This window comes from Carcharodon carcharias, chromosome 6, assembly GCF_017639515.1.
Source record: "Carcharodon carcharias isolate sCarCar2 chromosome 6, sCarCar2.pri, whole genome shotgun sequence".
In the NCBI taxonomy this organism is placed as follows: Eukaryota; Metazoa; Chordata; class Chondrichthyes; order Lamniformes; family Lamnidae; genus Carcharodon; species Carcharodon carcharias.
The window spans coordinates 25,467,986-25,491,336 of record NC_054472.1 but is presented as its reverse complement, the minus strand read 5'-3'; the positions used below and the strand labels follow the sequence as shown (position 1 = coordinate 25,491,336).

The 23,351-nt window shown below is 40.2% G+C and overlaps 1 protein-coding gene and 1 long non-coding RNA gene across 2 annotated transcripts in view; one reads left to right on the top strand and one right to left on the bottom strand.

Annotated features, from left to right (window-relative positions):
* Positions 1-23,351, top strand: part of LOC121278666 (protein disulfide-isomerase TMX3-like) — a 141,173-nt gene that overhangs the window by 95,451 nt on the left and 22,371 nt on the right. The gene's annotated exons all lie outside the window — the stretch shown is intronic.
* LOC121278667 overlaps positions 16,359-23,351 on the bottom strand; it is a 27,468-nt gene continuing 20,475 nt past the window's right edge. The window contains exon 3 of the long non-coding RNA XR_005943255.1: positions 16,359-17,997. This is a non-coding gene — a long non-coding RNA (uncharacterized LOC121278667). The remainder of the gene's footprint in view (positions 17,998-23,351) is intronic.

The following is a 23,351-nucleotide window of genomic DNA, read 5'->3' as shown; positions in this document are numbered from 1 at the left end:
GTATTATGACAATCTTAGAAATATATCAAGGAATTCTCCTTGTTCAAATCAACATTTGTCTTAAACAAGTCCACCAAAAGCAGATTAGCTGGCCAACTGGCCATTCATCTTGCTGTTTCTTTTTGTGAAGTCTTGCTATGTATTAAATGACTGGTGCATTTGTCTTGTTCGTTGCACTGCACACTAATTCATAGTATTTGAAGTGCTTTGAGATACACTAAATGTGAGTCATTCTTTAGCATTTTTTTTGTGCACACTTGATGGGGGATTTCCTAAATCTGAGCCTGTACCAGTTAGTGTCTAAATTCACTGGGTTAATCACACAGTTGACAAAGCAAATTCTTTAGTGTTAACAATCATTTAACGTCATATTGAAAAAAAATTTGAGTAGCAAATTATGAAAGTATCTTTCATAGGAAGATTCCCATAAGTCAGGATATTTAAAATGGATTAAAGGAGAGATTTTATGGAACTTACAAGAGCAGGAAACATGGCATGCGGGGTGACTGAATTAGGTGGTATGCAAAATTTTGATTTCCCGACGGATTAAGATGCAGAGGTTAAGTCGATGGCATGATGGGCCTCATGCTTTTGAGCCTAGGCTTTTGGGCTCAAAACAGTGGAAGCCCTAGAGGAGTGTAGAATGTGTAGGGGGGAAACTTAGAAAGGAAGTTAGGAGAGCAAAAAGGGGCCATGAAAAAACATTGGCAGGTAAAATAAAGGAAAATCCAAAGTTATTTTACAATTACATTGAGAGTAAGAGGATAACTAGGGAAAGAGTAGGGCCCATTAAGGACCATAGTGGTAATTTGTGTGTGGAGCCAGAAGACATAGGTAGTTTCTAAATGAATACTTTGTGTCGGTGTTCACAAGTGAGAGGGATGACGTGAGTATGGAAATCAGGCAGAAGGACTGTGATATAATTAAAGAAATTAGCATAGAAAGGGAGGATGTTCTAAGTGGCCTGGCAGGCTTAAAAGTGGATAAATCTCCAGGCCCGGATGAAATGTTGAGTAAGGCGAGGGAGGAGATAGCAAGGGCGTGGGCAATAATTTTCAATACCTCTCTGACCACAGGAGAGGTGCCAGAGGACTGGAGGACAGCAAACATGGTCGTGTTATTCAAGAAGGGAGGAAGGGATAAACCAGGAAACTACAGGCCAGTCAGTCTAACCTCAGTGGTAGGGAAACTATTGGAAGCAATTCTGGAGGGGCAGAATTAATCTACACTTGGAGAGGCAAGGATTAATCAAGGACAGTCAACATGGTTTTGTTAAGGGGAGGTCATGTCTGACCAATTTGATTGAATTTTTCGAAGAGGTGACCAGGTGCGTAGATGAGGGCAATGCATTTGACGTAGTCTACTTGGACTTCAGCAAGGCTTTTGATAAGGTCCTGCATGGGAGACTGATAACGAAGGTAAGAGCCCATGGGATCCAAGGCAATTTGGCAAATTGGATCCAGAATTGGCTGAGTGGCAGGAAGCAGAGGGTGACAGTCGAGGGGTGTTTTTGTGACTGGATGCCTGTGTCCAGTGGGGTTCCACAGGGATCGGTGTTGGGTCCCTTACTGTTTGTTCTATATATAAACGATTTAGACTTGAATGTAGGAGGTTTGATCAGTAAGTTCACGGATGACATGAAAATTGGTGGGGTGGTAAATAGTGAGGAGGATAGCCTTAGATTACAGGAGGATATAGATGGGCTAATCAGTGGCAAATGGAATTTAATCATGATAAGTGTGAGGTGATGCACTTGGGCATGACAAACAAGGCAGGGGATTACATGATGAATGATAGGGCCCTGAGGAGTACTGAGGATCAGAGGGACCTTGGTGTGCATGTCCACTGGTACCTTAAGGTAGCAGGACAGATAAGGTGGTTAAGAAGGCATATGGGATACTTGTCTTTATTAGCCGAGGCATAGAATATAAGAGCAGGGAGGCTATGCTGGAACTGTATAAAACACTGGTTAAGCTACAGCTAGAGTATTGCGTGCAGTTCCGGAATCTGCATTATAGAAAAGATGTGATTGCACTAGTGTGAGTGCAGAGGAGATTTACCAGGATGTTGCCTGGGCTGGAGAGTTGTAGTTGTGAGGAGAGATTAGATAGACTGGGGTTATTTTCCTTGGAGCAGAGGAGATTGAGAGGGGACATGATTGAGGTATATAAATTTGAGGGGCATCGATAGGGTAGACAGGAAGGAACTTTTCCCCTTGGTGGAGGGATCAGTAACCCTCAGTAAATCAGGACATAGATTTAAGGTTTGGGGCAGAAGGTTTAGAGGAGATGTGAGGAAGAATTTTTTCACCCAGAGGGTGGTGGGAATCTGGAACTCACTACCTGAAAGGGTGGTAGAGGCAGAAACCCTCATAACATTTAAGAAGTATTTGGATGTGCACTTGCGATGCCATGGCATTCAAGTGGGCCTAATGCTGGAAAATGGGATTAGAATAGTTAGGTATGTGTTTGACCGGCGCAGACTCAATGGGCCAAAGGGCCTTTTTCTGTGCTGAAAACCTCTATGACTCTGCGCCATCTTGTGGCGGGTTCATACTTGTAATACATTTGCATGCCATGAACACTCCATTAACATAAAAGATTTTTTAATTACATCCTACCTTTGAGATAAAGTTAGAAATGATAGCTTGAATGAAACACAAGAGGACAGGTAATATTTGCAAAACCATTGTGGGTCTTCAGTTATGTGGAGAGACTAAAGAAACTGGAATTGCTTGCTCTCTTTAAAGGAAAGAAGGTTAAGAGGGAGATTTAATATCGGGTATTCAGAGTTAAATGGAGTTTTGATGAATGAGAGGAAACTGTTTTCACTGTCAGGCGGGCTGATAAGCAGAAGAGACAGATTTAAGATAATTTGTAAAACAGAGGAGAGATGAGAATTTTTTTTAAACAGTGCATGTTATGATAGAATATGCTGCTTGAAAGGGCAGTGGAAATGGATTCAATAGTAATCTTCAAAAGGAAATTGGATAAATACCTGAAATGGAAGCATTTGCGGGTCTATGGGGAAAGAACATGGAGCTGGGCTAATTTGATAGCTCTTTCAAAGGCACAGCACAGGCACAATGGGCCAGATGGCGCCTTGCTGTGCTGAAAAAAAATTCTATGATTCGGCAGCGCGTGAGAATCTCATGGCACCAAGTTCGTGTTTGTTTAAAGGTGGCATGCATTGGTCGGCTTTGTGCAGTTTTGTCCGAGGTCTGCAGTTTTCCTTATTGGACTCTGTGGCACAAGGGTGGGGAGCTGGAGAATGGCAGATTGCATGGAGGCTTGTGACCTGAAAGGGTGAGGGGTGGGGATAGGAGTTGAAAGGTTGAGGCTCGGACATGGAGGAGAGAAGAGGGACTTAAGGAAGGACGGAGGGTGGGGCGGAGACATGGAGGAGTGGAAGAGGGTTCCAGGGAAGGACTGAGGGTGGGTTAGGGGGCATGCAGGAGTGAATTGGGAAGGACCCAGCATCCTGTGGTGTGGTGGATGGGTGGGTTTAGGGGCGAGTCAGTCAAGCTAAGAAAATGAGAGGCTTAACGGGCCAAGTACTGCCCAAATGTGGCTCCATCTCAGGGTTTTGGCTGGCAGAGTCCTTACAGGGCTTTGAGTTCACCCACGACATTTCATTTACCGCTGCTGAGAGTGATCTAGGGCAATGTTCTTTACAATGCATAAACAGGAGGTCCAGCTGAACCTGCAGTTCAACCATGTCCCAGAGTGGCGAATACAATACTGGACACTAACATGAACATTCAGTAAAGAGTGAACAAAAAAACACTTAATTTCTTACACAATAAAGGAAATGTCCCCAACTCCCCAGTAACTGTCGATACGTGCCAATCATGAGGCATACCAGTTATTTTTAGATCTCTGACTAAGTTAGTCTCAACAGATCATGATGATGCACACCTGAATAAAGTGAAACCAATGTAATGTGAATTATTTACAAGTGAAATTTAAATTTGAAAAAACACCTGTGTCACCTTTGTGCTGTCAAAATGCCTTCTGTTAATGGCAGTGGAGTTGAGCTGGAAAGTTGTGGCTATGATGCAGAGCCTCCCTATTTGACCAGGAAGCTCTTTTATAGCCCAGTCAAAGCTGCAGCATTGTTAGCTGATGGTGGGTTTCACCACTGATAAGCTTCCTTTGCTGCAGAATCACATGTCTCCCGTGCATGCCCCTGGCACTTTAAATTTTAATTGTAATCTCATATAAAATGAGAAAAAGCAAGAGGGTGGAAGTGATGCTCACTTTCAGTTCCGCCATCAGGAACAGCATGCCACTGATTAAAAAAAATTTTTTTTACCCCAAGTCTTTTCTCAAAAGAAAGCTTAGGGGACATGTCAGAATTGCACAAATTCTATTGTTTTATTTATTGAAAAATATGGCAGTACATTATAACAAGTATAACAGTAGATTAACTATTAAGTTGCCCAATATATTGAGTGTTTTTGTAACATTGTGCAAATATTATAATATGATTACAAATTGGAAAACCAAGCAATTTGATGTGTGGAAAAATAGCTGTGAGCTTTCACATGGCAAGAGGTCTACATATGGGCAGAGGAGAAGGATCTAGGGATGATCAATTGAACAATCCATTTCACTCAACAGTTCTAATTAGAGTATGTTCTGTATAATCAATCTTGTCTTAAGTTTGCATTTTGGCATTACTTGAATTTCAAGGGGGAGATTTGTTCCACTATTTCAACTTCAAGGTGGAGTCTTGTTTAAGCGCTGATCTCAGCTTGAGTTCGCTATATCTCGTACCTTTGGAATCAATATTTTTCACTGCAGTTTTATATAGCCATATAATCTCTCTGGATAGTTCGGCAGTACCTCTCCCTTTTAATGTGAGACACCTTTCAAGACACATGGGATGTTCCAGCTTAAAGTACTGTTGCTCCTTCAAAAGATGGTTGTACTTATTGAGCTTGTACCCTTGGTTTGACACACTTGATAGCATTTGTTCAATAATTGTTCTTTTGTATTCTTCAATAATGTCAAATGAGTTGTTTGTGGTTGTAAAGTAGACGGAAAGTTCAGTGTTGTCGCTAACCATTGTCACATCTTGTTCGATGCCAAGGGGCAGATTGTATGAAATTTTCTTTAAGGTGTTGATTATTGTTTTCTCTTGACAGGATGCTTGTAAAGTCACTCTGTGCTTAGTGGCATTGTACTTAACAGATACTGTGAATGGATATATGCAGCGGTACAAGCTGTGGAAACAAAGGAAATCGATTAATTTTAAACTACAAATGGGGCAGATTTTAATCATTTGAAAACAACTAGGATAAATTGACTGTCATGAAGCTGTTAATATATATAATATTGGAAAATATTTTTCTTTTAAAACAGAGGTTTAATCTGTGGATGTGTCTTAATTGGATTAAAGTCAGCCAGTCTGGGTGCTTTGATGTGTACTAGTTTTGATATGTAAGAGAGATAGCGTGCATTTGCATTTGTTGAATAGAGCATTCAAGAAGTGGGGTGAAAACTATCACCTAGTTAGCAGAAGCCAAGCAATTATTACTAATAAAATTGGTACTATGAAAAGGGTTTTATTGTTAAAAGATGGAGTTCAAAGAGGCTGGTGATACAATGTGAATTTACATTCAGTGAGCGATGCTAGGTATAACTCAGCAGTTTTGTGTGTGCAAGGCAGAGGCAATATGAGATCAAAGGCAGCTGTAAGCCTCCAACTGTCTCCACAGAAACCAAAGTTTTGAATTTGTAAGGTGAAAATGCTTTGCCTGGTGTCTGGTTAAGTCTATGGGTTGCTGTTGCCTTAATGCAGATTAGTTTGGGAGTTTGTTAAAAGCTATGATAGTACTTTGTAGCCATGTATCTGTGTTTAATGTGTTGTAACTAAATAAAACGTTCACCTAGTTTAATATAAAACCCCCTGAGAACTAGTGGTCAGACTCCAGAATTTAGAGTTGTATTTCAAACATAACACTTAAAATTATAGGTTATGACAGTTGTTTAAAGTTTCCCTCTGGGATTTTTAAATAACTCAGCTTTACCAACTGCATCAGTCATAACATTGACCCACTTTCAAATTTGGTTAGATGTTCTGTTTTGAAAAACTTGTCTGTAATTAGTAAACATATCCAATAGTGGCTGGACTGCAGTTGCTGGTCTAACATTTTTAATGTGATCAGAAGATCTGTGGTTGTGTCGTGGAAGACCTAGCTGCATACCAGTCTCACTCAAAAACATGTTCAGGTTGACTCTTAAAATAGGTGAGATAATTCATTGTTGTTCATAGGAAAGGGATTTGATCAAACCAGATCTGTTGGAAAAGATCTCTGTTTATCTAATGTGAGTTTATCCCATTATACCTTCTGAGAATTTGCAATGCTTGCCACTCAAGTATACTTGTTCTCCTCATCATTAATGCTGTTTGAGAAAAATAGTTCTCCTCTTCTATACTCTTACTGACGTTTCCTGTTTATGTAAGTGGAAAGAAATATACCTAGATCATATATGTACAAGATGCTTACTTATCAGTGAAGTAATACCTAATATTCTCTCTCTGACAGAATGAAAAAATACAAATAAATTACCTTCTAATTTTGGATTTCAGGCAAACTTAATTGTTACTTTTAAAATCAATAACAATTAAATTACAAGGGCATAATATCAAACTTGGAAAAGTGCTACTTACCATAAAAAAATCAGGTAGATTGTAGGCATTGTAGGCTTCAGTCAGTGCACACGGAGCTATCACTATTTGAGCTGTGTGAAAGCTTCTCTTGCACTTGCTCTTTTATACATGAGGGGAATCCATCCAGGGGAAGTCCGATTTCATCAGCTGAGAGTTTAATTTAATCATAAAATGAAAGTGAAACCATAGATTATGCAGCCAGAAAAGACACACAACAAGCTAAGTTGCTAAAACAAAAACAAAAATACCTGGAAAAACCTGTTTTTGTTTTGGATTTCCAGCATCAGCAGTTTTATGCTTTTAAGCTAGGTTGCTAACAAGCTAAGGGCTTATTGTGATTGTATACCAAGGAAAAAAAGTGTGATGAACTATAGATCCTTATACCTAAAAGAGCCCCAGGTAGTTTTAAATTTGATTTTAAAATGCTTACATTTACATGTAAATGCACATCACTGCAACTCATAAGGTTTTTTAAAGATTATTAACACTAAACTTATCCTTTTATTCCTGTTTGTAGCACTAACTCTACTCTGCAGCCCACAATACATGCTGGAAATCTGAAAAAAAAACAGAAAATGCTTACATCTTCTCAATGGGTCTGGCAGCACCTGTGAAGAGAGAAACAGAGCTTTGATGAAAGATCACAGACCTGAAACATTAACACTGTTTCTCATTTCACAGATGCTGTCAGACCTTCTGAGCATTTGCAGCGTTTTCTGTTGCTATTCTGCGGGCCCCACTTCTCTATGATTCTAACTCTAAAATTGGCACCAATCCTAAATTGTTCCTCCTCCTCAAGGTACCATGCCCTAAGAGAGCATTGGCAACCATAGACTTCCATGGATTGGTACATGATTATGCTTGGCCAAGTACTGCAGTAATTTTCTGTTGCTATCTGCAGCATGGCTGACCAGGAAATTCTCCCGCTCTTACTACCCGCCATCAGGCCTTTGGAAGAATTTACAGGCCGATAAACAACCTGTTTGGCCACAGAATGAAGATACCTTCCATAGCCATCAGTGGGACTTGAACCTGGAGCTTCTGCCCCAGGGATGCTACCACTGCACCAAAAGACCTCCAAACCTGGGTTAAGATTTTCTAAATATAGAAAAGTTTTTTTTAAGCCCAATTATTGATTCAAAATACATTGTCTTCAAAGTGAGAGAAGTTAGAAACATGTTTCCCTCACTCAAGAAATGTATTCCATTTGTGTCAACTTGTTATTGATCTAAGCTTTTTTTCTCCTCTTTCCCCCACCCCACATAGTTTTTTAATGGATTTGGGATGGACAGAGATGAAAAATATGTGGTACATAGTCTGATGCATCACCTCTCTGCCATTTTTCATGACCATTTCTGTTGGCAAATTGTGCCTACATACATGTGGTTGATATTCAAATGGCAAGGGACACAGCATACATCATATTTCATGCTGTTTGTATTGAAACACTGGGCACCAAGGCCGCCTGTACAGACCCAGAAATCGGAATTCATCAATCAGTAGAGAAGTCCAAGGGCCATAAATTGATGAATCACCCATGTCTGCACTTTGAGCATAGTCATGCATAGGTCTCATTAGTTTGACAGAATTTTAAAATATAGAATATAAAAACAGAAAATGCTGGAAAAACCCAGCATCTGTGGAGAGAGAAACAGAGTTAACATTTTAAGTGCATATGACTCTTCCAATTCATACGGACTCAAAACGTTAACTCTGTTTCTTTCTCCACAGATGCTGTCAGACCTGCTGAGTCATTCCAACATCTGTTTTTATTTCAGATTTCCAGCATCTGCAGTATTTTGCCTTTATTTTAAAATATAGAAATGGTTTTGAATCAAGGAGCTCACCCACCATCTCATTTTCCTACTGTAACTGCCCACCTTCCATATTTAAAAGACCCCCAAAGTCAGAAGTCAAGCCCTATTCAGATTGGTGGGGATAGTAGAAAGTCTACAAATATGATTGCTCAGGAATGGAATACCTTGGAAAAATTTGCCATTTGGTGGGGCTTTTTGTGCTTTGAATCCACAAATGCTAAAAAGTGAGTTAAGATTGTCATCTAATATTTCATGCCGGATTCTTGCAACTGCTGTACTTGCATTGAAAGAACAGTGTTTGCTGTTTTTAATTTAACCTCCTTCTCACCGCTACACCAAAATGAGGACGGAATTGCATTTTAAAAATTTGCATACACTGAAATACCCTGTGTTGCTGCTTTCAGACTGTTATTAGTTTTTTTTACCGAAAATAAGAGGTTTCCTCTCTCTGGGTTCTGGATTCCTGTAAACAATTTTCAGGTTATAATGTGCTCATGTGGCTCTCTGCAACCAAGCATTTCCTGTGTTGTCATCTGTCATATCAATAACTTGCATCACCCAATTCACTCATGCGACATGTTCGTTCTTCTTACCTGAGATGAGATTTGTTTATAAAATTATCATTGCTCATAAATTGGGTTCATTAATCTTGAAGGGTCATGAGGACTTGAAACGTCAACTCTTTTCTTCTCCACCGATGTTGCCAGACCTGCTGAGTTTTTCCAGGTAATTCTGTTTTTGTTTTGGATTTCCAGCATCTGCAGTTTTTTGTTTTTATCTTCATTAATCTCTTTTGGTTCAATGAAGAAGGCTACTGATCTTTATTCAAAAAAAAATCAATATATGGTATGTATGTTCACAGGCTGATTAAGACACTGTTGAGACTAAAGAGAAAAATAGCACAATTAGATAAATATCTGCATATTTCATGGGATAAGATGCACAAAGAGACGTCCTTTTCAGCACAAAACAAGTTACCTACCCTTTCACATGACTGGTAGCTCCGCCTCTTTTTTAAATCTACCTGTCACATGTGTTCTCTCTCCCCATTATGCACACTTCTCTTGCTATCTTCTGCCCTCCCCTTGGCTCAATAACATCACAGTCACCTCCTGAGTCATTATGGATTCAAGCCCCTCCCAGGATTAATCTCAGTTGATATTCACTGCAGTACTGAAGGACCGTGTTGTCAGAGGTACTTTCTTTCAGATGTGATGTTAAATCACCGTCCCACCTGCCTCTTCAGGTGGATGTAATGAAATTTCCTATTGTTACTCAGAGCAAGGATATGGTACTGTATTGGTTATGTTACTGAATTCGTAAACCAGACTGGACTAATAATCCAGAGAAAGCACGTTCAGATCATACCATGATGTTCTGAGAATTTGAATTCAGTTTTTTTTTTAATCTGAAAATTAAACGCTGGTATCAGTAAAAGTGAGCAAAGAGCTGTCAGATTGATGTAAAAACTCAATTGGTCTACTAAGGTAATTTTATGAAAGGAAACCTGCCATCAAATCAGACCTTTATGAGGTTCTAGGCCCATACCAACATGGTTGTCTGATAATGGCTCTCTGAAAATGGCCTAACAATAGGGTTCCCAAACCTACTAGAATCACTGATTCCTGTGCCAAACGCTGCATTCAACAGGCAGGAAGATCTGCTGTTTTAAAATTTCCCTCCACAGTGTGCCCATGTGAACAACAGACACTCAGATTGATTATTGTAAATAATTATAATTGTTAGCCTGCATTGGGATTCAGAATAAGATTTTACTGTATTAACTTTAAACAGAATAATTTCCCAGCCTTGTTCATGGAGCGTGTCGCTGCCTGCAGCTCAGTCCCATCACTTGTGGACCAGCTGGAGTTCAGCCTGGAGGGGATTGGATATGGGTACACTCAGAAATTGGAGTTCAGGGGAGGAGAGAGAGAGAGATGGGTGCTTAGGGGAGGAGGAAGAAATGGGAGACTGAGCAGGGATATTCCATGCCTGCCAGTGTCGGGCGTGTTTGGTGGCTTGAGCAGACAATATGGTGAGAAGGCCAAAACTCTGTTTCACGACATTGTGAAACCAGTTTGTGATCGTCCGCTCCACCTGCCAATGGCGGGCTGTATTCTCCGCCATTGGATGTCGGGAACCTCATTGTAATACATCAGCGTATCATTATCAAGCCAGCCCGCCGAATTCATCCCCCCACCCCCCAGCTGGATTGTCCACCCATGTTGGCGGGAAAACATGCTGATGGGTTTCACAACAACTTATATATATTAAGGCGTGCACTTGGCAAGCTGCACTTCACTCAGCATTTCAAGGTTTGTTTGCCTACTTTGCTTTGGTCAGCACTCAGTCATCAGCGCCAAGCTTCACAGACAGTTCCACATCTCTTTTAGGGGGGGCTGACCAACCAAATCAGCCATATTTTGGTGGCTTTTCAGGGCAAGGTCTTGCTTAAGAAGGGGAAGAAGTGACCTCAGGCAAGGGAAGAGGCTGCAGGGCGAAGGCTGTACTGGGGAAGAAGGGTTTCCCAGGGTGTGTGTGGGGGCACGTGTTGATCTGTGCAAGTGGCCTCAAGGTGGTAAAGGCTGAGGAGGCAGTCTCCAGAGGAGATGAGGCCAGATGGAGATGTGAGGGTGTGTGTGTGTGTGTGTGTGTGTGTGAGAGAATGGGTGGTGATGTCCCTTGAGCTGACAGTGAGTGAGATGCCAGTGAATATGTGATGGGCTTGAGTGTGAATTTAGAGTGATGATGGTTGCCATACCCTGGCTGCAGAGATGAGATCATTCATCTTCTGTTTGCATTGGATGGCCAACCTCTTCCGTACAATGTTGGCACTGATCACCATTGCCATCGCCTGCCAAGCCAGAGTGGTAATGTTGCTGCCCCTCCTGTGGCTAGAGCGGGTGTAGAGGACATCACAGCGGGCTCCACGGCATCCAGAAGGCGCTGGAGGCCTGCAGTCTTCTTGCCTTTCAGGGCCATTTCTTCTTTGCTGCTGTCCTGGGCTAGAGGCACTGAGCACGGCTGTACTTTAAATGTGATGCCTGGTGTGATGAAGCAGTGAGGTGATGGCGTGACAAGCGAATTGGAGCTGCCCACCATTTGAAACAGCGTGTATCCCGTGAATGCATAATTAAAGTGGTGGGTTTGGGACGGTACGGCATGAAAACCCACCATCGAGGCCAGTGGGTACAACATCGTTTTACCGGACCACTACCGCACTTATTGTAAATCTGGAATGATTCCACCCTGAGTCTGGCTGCTAGGGAGGTGGCCCTTGGTCTGGATCTTTGATGGGATGGAACCACAGATTTTGGCAACACTTGGGGCAGAACAAAGTTTGAGTCCTTGCTAATGAAAGGAGGGAGAAGGTAAATGACTATGCTGTGAGGTCTTGAGCTCTGTTTCCTCACCAATCATCCTATGGAATTGCCATTTAATTCCTGGCATAGGATAGTTTTGTCATGAAATGGGAAGCTGGGTTAATACTCATGAGAAATATGATATTGGGCCTTTATAACCATCGAAGACGGAGGCTCTTATGCCTCTGTCTAGACTGGATTATGACTCATATTGCAGAGGTTAAAAGCTAGTGTTCTTATTCTTTGCAATTCCTAGATCGCTAAATAGTAGTGTTCCTTGTTTCAGTCCAGAGAATGAATTTTGTGCTAATCTCATCCGTTTTTAATTAGTGCTGAGGGCTCAATGACTTGTTTAATGGAACCATCATGTAAGTTATAGGAAACAGTGTTACTCTTAAAATGATTGAAGTTATGTATTGAAATGCATAACTAAAGTAGGAGGTTACAAATTAGACTGTCAAAAATTAGATACATGAGCCCAATCAGACATAATGCTGGATTCTTCTTTGTGATCCTGCATGAAATGAAGTGGAATAACAGTGGATTGTGATTGCCATGTCATTGTCCCAACCTGGATTCCCCTCCTCTTGCAACCACTGCTAACCACCTTTCCCATCCATCACATTCAAATGTTGCAGGGTCATGGGGCCCAGGCCCATTTCCCTTCTGTTTGCCCTAGTTGCCACTGCCCTCCGGGGCTACCTTGTGGATGGTGGCCATTGTGGTCCTGAGGTCAGGGAATGGAGGAGATGATGCCTTCTCTTCCTCCATATAGGTTCAGCATACTTGTCAAGGCCTTGATCCTGCTGTAGCATCTTGAGATTTTGCAACCAGGCATTGGTGGGCTCCCACTTGGGTGGCAGGATTCCTGCCGAGAGCCCAACATGCTTATTCAGTGACCCCAAACATAGCAAAATAAGTTGGGATTGAGGCAAGTAGAAACCCTACTTTAACATTACTACACCCCAAATAGGGGAGTCTTGCCCATTTTCTTTGAACCCTCAATTTAACACTGCTTACTGAATTCTGAGTTTGTTTAGTTGTTTAAAAACACATTTTCGATATTTTTTAATCAGAATGTGCGCTTTGTTGCTGTGTTCTCAGTTAATTTAAAGTAAAATTCAAACCAAAATAGCCTCATTCTTGCTGTGAGATTTTGAACTATTCATGCCATAGCAAAGACTCAAAAGAGCTCACTTTAATTACTGTGTATCTTGGAGAAGACACATGACCTCTGTCAGGAGTTGGTCTACATCAAACTGGAAGGAGCAATAGGGCCCCATGTTGCTCTATTTAATGGTATGGTACCTTTCTGATCCATTATGTTGCTCTGCCCCTATTATGTTTGCTTAGCTTTTGTAAAAACTGCAAATTTCCAGGTTGCATCAGGAATATTTTTTTCATTGACCTTTTAAAATTATTACCAAATCCCATTTTTTTAAAATTACCAGACATTATGTTGTTCTGGAATAACTTATGTTCATAGTACCTCCTAAGGGGTTTAGTATTGGGGGAAAAAATATCAAAGTAACCACATGAAAGCATTTACTGGCAACTTGTTAAATATTCCCCGCCAATACATTCCTAATTCATAAAACCAGCCTTTAAAATCCTGACTGCACTTTCTGTCGGGTCTTTGTCTCAGCCTGCAGCGTTGTTACACTTAGATTATCAATTTTACATAGTTTTAATTCATGTTTCATCAGGATAGAAGGAAGGAAGACATTTTGCTTTTCGTTCCCTGTCTCTGTCTCTCTCATATTCATTATCTTTCTCCCTCATTTTCTCTTTTTCTTTCCCCTTTCAGTTGCCACTTATGATACTTATTAAAATAATCAACGTTAATATATTCCAATGCTGAAACTTCTTTTTCATGTCATTGGCCCAGCAAGTAGGGAAGAGTGCTTATGCTTAACAATGTGTTTTTTTTTCAGTAAAACAGTAATTACTACTGCAAACTTACAGGGCTATTGCATGTAACATCTGTTTATATAGATTTTATTTAGATTTATTTCATGAACACATGAGTAAGTTATATGTATGGGTTTGAGAGTGATGAGAAGTGACTTACCCTGGCAGAACAGAGGAGCTCATTCATTCACTTTCGGCACTGGGTGGCTGTCCACTTTTGCAGGATGTTGGCGCTGACCATCGCTGCCACTACCTCCCATGGTGGATTGGTAACCTTACTTGCTTGCCTTTGCCCAGAACAAGGGTAGAAGACTTTGTGACAGGCCTCCAGTACATCCAGTAGGCACTCGAGGGAAGTGTCACTAAATTTGGGGGCAGCATGTTTCCTCTCTTCGGCAGCCGTGACTTTCTAGCAGCTTTCGATCCCTTAGAGAGTGCTAGCTCTGTGCAGGGACGCCCTTTAAATATGGCACCCAGATTACTGAAAGCCTGAGGTCACTGAGGGGCAGGTGAATCAGTGGCTGCCCCACCAGCGATCTGACGTGAAACCTCTGCATTTTTTAAACAAAGTGCAACACGATATGATGGAAAAAGCCGCCATTGCCGTTGACGGGTTAAATGCCACTTTTCTCACCCGATATTGGACTTCGCTGATTTCTGGGACGATTCCTCCTTTGGATTTATGTAGTGCCTTTCACATCCTCAGAACATGTCAAAGCACTTCAGCGAACTAATTACTTCTTAAATGTAGTTACTATTCTGTAGACAAAGCTAGCAACCAATTTGTGCATAACAAAATCCCAGATACATTGAGTTAAATGTCCAGTTGATCTGTTTTGGTTGCTCTGATTGAGGAATAATTTCCTTAAAGTGTGAATGTTGGTAGATTTAAGCTGTAAAAAGATCAGAATTTTGGGCCCTGTAAATAAGGGTGTCAAGTCAAATACAAGAATAATATGAATTGTATGCAGTTTTATGCACCTCATTATAGAAAGGACATGAAAGCCATAAAGTGTACATTGTAGTTTCACCAAAATGATGCCAGGGAAAGGAATATATAATTACAAGGAACAATTTGAGGTATTGCAACCAATTGCACTGGAGCACTTTTCAGTAAGAGCATTGTGTTGTGTCAAATAACATTTGAATAATGCTAACTTACTATTGGGAAGGGTGCCCAGGATCTTTCAATAGTGGGGAACAAGTAGGTAGGTGGATGTGTTCTGAGAATTCAGCAGAGGGCGATTCTAGAAAGTCTAAAGTAGATCTTTAAAGCAGCCCCACCCAAACACACTGTTTGCATAGTTCCCCCTTGTGGGGGAGTCTAGAACTAAGGGACACAGACAAAGTTTTAAATTTAGGGTTCTCCCATTTAAGACTGAGATTAGGAGAGAGATTTCCTCTCAGGGTTGTTAATCTGTGAAATCCTCCTCTCCAGAGAGCCATAGCAAGGCTGAGTTAAATAGATTTTTGATAGACAAGGGAGGCAAGGGATATGGGTGGCAGACAGGAAAGTGGGGTTGAGGCCACCATCAAATCAGCCACGATCTTATCAAATGTAGAGCAGGTTCAAGGGACCATATAGCCCACTCCTGCTTCTAATTTTCATGTTCTTCCCCAACTCATCTGCATCCCTTTTATGCCCTTCAGTACCCCACCACAATTTTCTCCATTGTTAGCAATTCTGTCTTTATGTTCCTCTCTCAAAGCATTTAAGCATAATTTTTCTGCTTTAAATTAATGGATGGAAAATCTGTACTGAGGATGCACATTTTCCAATCAGCTTTTCTGTCCCTGGAGTGCAGAAACATATAATGATTAGTGAGTTTGAGGTCTTGGACATTCTTTAATAAGCAGAAATTTTCATAAACATTAATTCATTCTTCATGCAGTTTCAGTTATAATCCATATTCTATAAACCCACTTTGTTTTCTAACTGCCAGTGAGGAACTCGGGAGCGCAAGTGGCTACTGTCCGAACTTTGCTATTAACAGATACAAAAACACTGTAGATGCCAAAAATCTGAAATAATTAACTAAGAAGACATGGAGAACTATAAATATATAATTCTCCCAGAAAAATAAGTGAAATGACAGTAGCACAGTACATTGGAGACCAACTCATTGATCCATGGGATAGTGGGTTACGAGTTCTGATGAAGGGTCATCATTGACCTGAAACATTAACTCTGTTTCTCTCCACAGATGCTGCCTGACCTGGGTATTTGCAGCATTTTCTGTTATTATTGCCATTAATGGATGTTGTCTATTGTTAATAAATTTAAGTAAGCGCTAGACACGCCTGAAATATAGCTTTGACAATTCAAACTGCAATTTTTTTCAAAGTCCCCTGGATAAGGCAAAGAATGTCTTACATCTTCACAGGGCAAGAAGGGTGCACCCTTCTACCCCTATTGGTGCACAAATTGTATTCAGAAATTCTGCAAACTGCACGTGCTTAGAGTGCAGAAGTGAAAAGCTCCCCACCTGCTATGAGGTAAAACAAAATATCTAGTCAAAGCCTTGGGCTTTGAAATGTACTGAAGTCTGAAGTAAAAACTTAGGAAGGCAGTAAAGAGACGAGACTATTATTTTGGTAAATATAATTATTAAATATGTAATTGAAAACAATTGTTTAAAACCGTATTTGAGGAAAATGATGGATGAAAACTCTTTGAACAAGCATTTTGAATGATTCTGTTGGTTCATTAACAAGCAGTGACAGGCAAATATTGGTATTAAGAATTTCAATTACACCAGGAATTTCAATGTTAACAGTTGACATTAAATATAACAAAGTCAAATTTGGTGAACAGGAAGTGTGTATATGTATACGGTATGGATTTTAAGATACCACTTGGGATATTTATTAACTAAGAAAACATGATGAACTATAAATATATAATTCTTACAGAAAAGTAAGGGAAATGACATTGGAGACCAATTCATCAGTCAACAGAACAGTGGGTTACAAGTTCAAATCTGCAGCTCTGGAATGAGCTGCATGGAAGTGTGCAGCAGAGGACATTGGATGAAGGATGTTCACCAGACCGATGATGTGTGCCAGCTAGCAACTGGCAAGGAATGATGATGATAGTGTCCTGGGAGCAGAGCAGTCACCATGTTTTCCAACAAAAATTATAATTACCTGCAGTATTAATTTTAAAGTAAATAGCCTTTTCATATGACAGCTGCAAATGCCAATTAAGGAAGAAAGTGTTAAGTAAAATCAGTGCTGGAGTAGAGTATAAAATGTATTTGAAACCTACATATTATAGTTACTTACCAGTAACTTGACTCTGTGAAGCTGAGCACATGCCATTTCTAAGAACAGTAATTATTGGTAAACTTTCCCCATCATTAGATTGATGGAAAGAAGCAGAATCACACAATTAACATGGTTGACTCTTAACTGTCTTCTGAAGTGGCCTTGCAAGCCACACAGTTGTATTAAAGCACTATCAGTGATCTAAGAAAAAGACTCACCCACCTTCTTGAACAGCTAGGAATGAACAGTAAATGCCCACATCTGAGGAATGAATAAATATAAATAAATGTTAAAAACACCCTGTTGATTAAAAGTAAAGTACCAATCCAGGGAGAAGTTGACAGGAGGGAGTTCCTTCATAATTCTGGTAATTTTCGACTTAAGTGACTTGCCTTAAAGATAGCTCCTGGTAAATGAGGGATAAAGCAATGTGGTGATCAGTCCTGATAAATAAACACACAATCTTTCAGTAGTTTGAGTTTGATAATTATACACTTTGAATATAATTAGAATACAACGGAGATTAACGGGGGATCTTTTTGCACAATGCAAGCCATTGCTATTTCATTAATAGAATGGCCTTTTCTTTCAATAGTTGATTAATGTCTCCATTCCATGTTGTTCTGGAAGGCAGTTGATAACCTCGTGACAGCGCATCCAACACAAGCCCAATTACAAAGGGTGTCCAGTAGTCACAGTTTTGCAATGAAGGTGAACGACGCAATACTTTCAAAACGAACTGGATGCTGCCATTTGTGTTTGAAAGTGTGGCTTGGGTCTGTTTTATCTGAGTATTATCAAAAAAAGGTTTTTCAGACCAATATTGTAGCAGCATGAGGTTGTGGCAAGTTGCCTGGACCACGAACATGGAACTTTCTGCATCGTCTTCAAGTACCTTAATAGAAAGGTGATCTGCGTTGTGAGATTGGGCCATGATGTCAATTGATGGAGATACCTGTAGGCTAAAAGAACAACTGTCAATGAAAGTGGGAAGGGAATTTTATTTTTTTAGTAAGTTCTTCACTTGAAGGTTGTTTGCCAAAAGATTCAATTTGGCCTGGTCCACAGATGAGTTTAGATCTGTGACTGACCAACAATAAGTGGCTTTGAATTGGATCATTTCTAGATAGCTATTGTAGTTGACCAAAAAATTAGCATTTGTCAAATCTCCAGTTGCGCTTTTTTTTTGGGAGGCCGGGGGGGGGGGCACCTTTGTAGCAGAGTGCTGTACTCCTTATAATTGATCTATTGCATCAAACCTAATGGTGTTTGCCAGTAATTTGACTTGCCCGTCCACCCTTCAGATTTAAAAAAAAAAATTGCCCACTAAATTGCTCAAAGTGTAAATTGATAACAACACAGTGAAGGCAAGGAGTATTTGGGATCTGAGGGAACAGAACAACCGCAATAGTGTTCCCTTAACTAATGATATTTAAAGGTTGGAAAATAAACAGCAGCAGAACTGGATGAAGGTTAAGTAAAAGGGCTGAATTCAATTTCCAGTCAGGTACTGGAAGAGAAATAGAGAGGGAAAGCAACATTGGATGAAGAGAGAGAGAGATGGAAAGGAAAAAAGACATTTGGTATTTTTTAAAATCTCCTGAAACAATTCATAAACTGAAGGAATGAGGTTCCATACTAAAATAATGATTTTTTGGTGTCAGGGTGGTTAATACTTACCATGTTATCAAAGGTGTACTTAAGCTTGTAATGTCTGAAGTTGCTGTACCATTTATGCCATAAATAACATCCAAAACCATTAGCCTCACTATTATTTTGGCAGCAAAATCAATTTGTAGTGAAAAATGTTAACAAGATGTGCATACAAATGTAAGAGTTTTGATTATTTTCAGTTGTGATTATTCTTTCAAAATCTTTAGTATTAATTTATTTCAAATATGGTAAAAATTTGTAACTGTAAACATGAAATGTACAGCCTGAGTAGAAGTATTTATATAACCAGATTTTCTAGCCAACTTATCGGTATTCTCTTTTGAATAAATGAAGAAAGAAAACAATCTTTAATTTTAAAATACTAACTTCTCAGTTGCTTTGATGAAGCAAACGATGCTGCTTCATTGTTTTATCCCATTTTCACCATTTTGTGTATCTGAACAATGTATTATCCATAACTGAAGTATAAGTAGGCAACCTGTTTCTAAGTTCTGGCAACAAGAAATACCAGTTGAAGTACCTTAGATTACACTTTCACTCTTCTGTTGCATTCTCCGTCACTGCTAATTGGAACATTCAATTGCCTCTACCATCATGCGCTCAAAGTCACAGATAGCATCACTGATTGTGATCATTGTTCATTTCCCCCGCTCGAGCTCCCTGTAACCTTTGAAACAGTTAATCACACCATCCTCCTCCAAATCTTGTCTTCTGTTGTCCAATTCAGTGAGTTGCCTTGGCTCCACTCTTTTATCTATCAAACTGTAGTCAGAACATATCCAGAAATTGCTTCTCTTCCTTTCTGACAACAGTGCCTCTTCTGCACTCCAAGGACCTAACCTTGGTCTCTTTTTTCAGTGTACAACCCTATGGCGACATTATCCATTTCTACTTGTACACTAATGACAACCGCTTCTACCTTTCCCAAACCTTGTGCTCTCAAAATGCTTGACATCCAGTTTTGGATGAGTTCCAATATCATCTTTTAAATATTGAGAAGACAGCAGCTAGTGTCTTCAGCCATTGCTACAAACTCCATGCCCTTGGCATTGCTTCGCTCCCCTTCCCAGCCACTATCTCACGTTGAACCGGTCAGTTTGCAATCTCCTTTTAACCCCAAGCTCAGCTTTTGAAACCATAGTCACTCAAAGGCCACCTGTTTTCATAGTCTTGCCCCATCTGCAGTGGAAACACCCAGTCATGTCTTTTGTCACTTATAGACTTGGCCAGGAGAGCATTGGAATTCTCAGTGAGCCACTTCTGCACTGTTAACTTTAGCTCATCTAGATCTTTCTGTCTCCAATCCTGAAGCATGTCCAGCTCACTCATCACTCCTGTTTGCTGACCTACATTGACTTCCAGTTGTCCAACATTTAAAATTTATTTCCTTTCATGACCTTGCATGCTCCTCAAGCACCACAACTTCACTCTCCTGCCCTTCTCCCCACAATTAGTGCCATACTCCAGAATTCCTTCCCTAAACCCTTCTACCTCCCTTTCCTCCTTCAAGGCCCTCCTTTTAAACCCACCTCTTTGACCAAGTGTGGATAACCAAGGTTCATTAATCCAACCGCATTTCCTCTCGTGCCCTTTGGAGAAGAGACTAGCAATACCTAAATCGCCCCATCCCTCAGTAATCTTTTTAAACCAACTTTCAATTGTCTCCCCCTTTTCTAGAGACATTCACTTCTTGCCTGGGTGTAGTTCCTCAGACTTACATTGCACACTAGTGCCTTGGCCAAGTGACTGCTCTTTCTATGTGAACATTGGCTGCAGGGACCATCACAGCAGAAACTGTTCCTGCCCTTGTTCAACATGCACAGATTTGTAGCAGCATTTGTTCTTGTTCTTTCTTCTAACATTCTTCTTGCCACTTCACCCAACCAAAAGGCAATTGAGTATCACCCCTACAGCCAGCCTGGCTTAAGTTATCCCCAGCATGGCTCAGACATTTGGCTTTGCAACATCCCTGGTTCAGTTCTTGCTGCCTTAAAAGAACTGAGCATGTGCAATCTTTGTTTAAATTTTTGGTGTAATTACTATGAATTTTTCCTTTTAAAAAGATAGTTAAATAACCTACCTGCTTGATTCGATGACTCTGCTGAGCAATTGGTAGTCTTTTTTTTCAAAAAAAATTGTAAGTATAAAAGTGTTTAAAAAGACAATGTACCTACTTCCCTACTTGGTAACTGGCTGATTCAAGCTGCTGTATCTAATTTAAGAATTGCTAACCCATCTGTTAATTTTTAACTTGGATTCTAGATAGTTAAATAAAATCCCTACTTCCTTATTAACAATTCTGCATGTGCAATTAGTACTGTATTGAATGGGCATGTGTTTGTGAGGTGTAGATACAGGTAGTTGCAGAAAAGGATTCCCTTCTGCAAGTATGGGCATCATAATATTCCCTATTGTTATGAGTATGAGTGTTTAAACATGTAAAATATTTTACATTTACATACTCGGTAACGTGGGTGATGCAATCTTTGAATAATTCATCAGTAAAACTTATCCTATCATTGAACAGTTGGTTTGGCAAAATGAAGATATTTTACGCATGCCAAATCTTAAATAGATGAGCAAAATTTGAATTTAAATTTGGAAACAGGAGTAGGACATTCAGCCCTTGAGCCTGTTTGCAATATTCAATGAGATCAAGGTTGATCTGTATCCTAACTCCATTCACTCACCTTGCTTCCATATTTCTTAATGTCCTTGGGCTAGCTAAAATCTATTGATCTCTGTTTTAATATTATTACTTGAGCCTGGATCTACTGCTTTTTGTGAGGAAGAGTTCACACTTCTGCCACTCTTTGCATGTAGAAGTGATTCCTAACTTCTCAATGGCCAGGCTCTGATTTTAAAGTTATGTCCTCTTGTCCTAGACTTCCCTACCAGTGGACAAAGTTCCTCTCTATCTGCCCTATTCCTTTCAAAATCCTAAAGACACCAAATAAGTCACCACTTAACATTCGCACTCCAAGGATTACAACCTTAGTTTATGTCATCTTTCCTAATAATATAATCCTTAGAGCCTTGGTAGCATTCTGCCAAGTGTGCATGGCGCTCATTTCTACGGTGCAATGCAGGGAACGGTACAAAATAATCTTGATGTGAGCTAACCAGGGCTTTATACAGCTATAGCAGAGCTTCCTCCTGTTTATGTTAGAGCTTTAGTAGAGTGGCAGTATTATGTCTATGAAGGAAAGCCACTGGAAATTAGCCCCAGATAAAGACTGCTACTGTTAAATGGCGGCAGGATCTGGTTCTGTAAACGGGTAGCTGTGAGGGCTGTGTTCTATTGTTCAGTTATTGGCCAGTTGACCCAGGGTTTTGTTCCACAATTGATTGGATCTCTTGAGGATTTCTACCTGCTTTATAAAGTAGAGAGTCATCTATATTTATCATGGAGTGCACATTTCATGCTCTTTTTAATTTCTCTTTTCATTTGAGTGGATGTTGGAAGAATATTGAGAAGTACCTAAGCTCATTCTTTGAATGTAGTTAAGCCTATCCCTTGCACTTGCTCCTTAGTAGCTTCTGATCTTAGAACCCTTGTAGCAGTTTCGAAAAACTGTAAAATGTTTAAACCCGAAATGACAAAGCAAAATGCTGGAAATGTATATCTAATCAGTCAATGTGTGAAAAGTGAAAGATAGGTCAGTATTTCTGGTGTAAATTGCATCAGAATGTTTGCCATTTATGAGCAGATTGCTACCCAATATTTCAATGCGTACACTGTTCAATTTCCCACTGGATTTGATGTATTTTATTTGGCTTCCCGATAAGAGTCCTACACCTAACCATATATGCAAAGTATTAGGACAGAGTTTCCTGTTTTGCTCAGTATAGAGGAGTGTCTGGGCGCAGCACGTAGAAGAAAATCAAGCTGTAATGGAGCTTGTCCAGTTTGTTGTTCATTTAAACCGTTAGCCAGAAAGTCAGGTGGGCTCCATTTTGTGCATCCAGTCACCCTCACCTAAGTAGCCATTTCTTAATTTGTGATCAAACTGGTGTATTTGATACTGAAGTATCACAGATGAACCTAATCATCTCGTCACCTGTACATTCACAGTATATATTTTCAGCATGCCTCACTGGGTAACATTCAGTTAGTTTGTAACACTGATTTCTTTCTTCCTTCTCCCTAGTCTGGGGAACTGAGGTTAAATGGAGCATTGCTGTTGCTACCCTAGCTGAGGTTAGTACAGACTACAGCTGGAACGGAGGCCTCCTTGGTCTATAAAGTATTTGGCAGCGCATTTACCAACTGAGCTATCAGGGACTCAAGTTCCTTTTTTTTTTGAGGAACTCTGTTTCTGGAGAATTAAGAACTTGAAATTTGGTTATAGGCAAAACATGGACTTCTCAAACATTGCAAAAGCTTTACTTGGGATATTATGGGAGTTAGTTGGAGCCCATGACAAAGTGGGAAAGAACAATCGTGGTGGGCTAAATGACCTTTCTCTTTGCATACTTTATGTTCTATTCACTCATCCAATCTTCCCCAAACCACCACCTTCCCCCTCCTAGACCCCCACACAAGTCAACCAATAAGTGGGAATGATAGTAGTACCTCAGTTGTGTGCAAAGGCTGAATATCTTTAACAGAGTGAGGAATTAGTGTTTAACTTTTCTTTGT